General features: G+C 50.4%; 1 long non-coding RNA gene across 1 annotated transcript in view; it reads left to right on the top strand.

Annotated features, from left to right (window-relative positions):
* Positions 1–332: 332 nt before the first annotated feature.
* LOC107562529 (uncharacterized) overlaps positions 333–569 on the top strand; it is a 6,724-nt gene continuing 6,487 nt past the window's right edge. The window contains exon 1 of the long non-coding RNA XR_001605998.1: positions 333–462. This is a non-coding gene — a long non-coding RNA (uncharacterized lncRNA). The remainder of the gene's footprint in view (positions 463–569) is intronic.

Below are 569 nucleotides of genomic sequence, written 5' to 3'. Positions count from 1 at the left end.
TTGTGAATATGCATAACATGCCATTCGGCACAATATCAGCGCTGTGATTTCTGCACACTGTAAGCGCGCTGTCCCAACTCGCACAGTCGCCGAGGCACAGGCAGTTCTCGTGCTCCCTTAAAAGCCGCACAATCAGGCTGAGAGTCTTCTACCGCCCAGGGCTGCACAGCATCCACTTAGGCACTGACCGTGCCCGATAACCTAGTCTTCAAGGGGCTTGTGGTGGAGACTGATCTAACAGGCCCATGGTGATGTGTCTGTGTCCATGGTGGGCATTTCACTTTTTTTCTCTTTCTCTCATTCTTTAACTACCAGAACAGCTCTACGTCTGTAGGACAGCTCTGCCTTTGATATATTTGGAGTGAAGGTGAAACCACTAATTTCTCACTAGGAGGATGAAGAGTGAGCTGAATAGACCCTGTCTGCACTTCATAGTGACGGAACCGTAGGAAAGAGCTTGGAGTGAGTGAATGTGTTCATGTATGATTGAATTCGTTTGCTGTTAAGGACGAGTGGACTGCTAGTTTCACCAACGTCATTGGGGGGGGGGGGGGGGCCCGGGTGGTCTG

The sequence above is a fragment of the Sinocyclocheilus grahami genome, unplaced genomic scaffold (genome assembly GCF_001515645.1).
Source record: "Sinocyclocheilus grahami isolate Dianchi unplaced genomic scaffold, SAMN03320097.WGS_v1.1 scaffold827.1, whole genome shotgun sequence".
Classification (NCBI taxonomy): Eukaryota; Metazoa; Chordata; class Actinopteri; order Cypriniformes; family Cyprinidae; genus Sinocyclocheilus; species Sinocyclocheilus grahami.
This window is presented reverse-complemented; position numbering and strand designations above follow the sequence as displayed.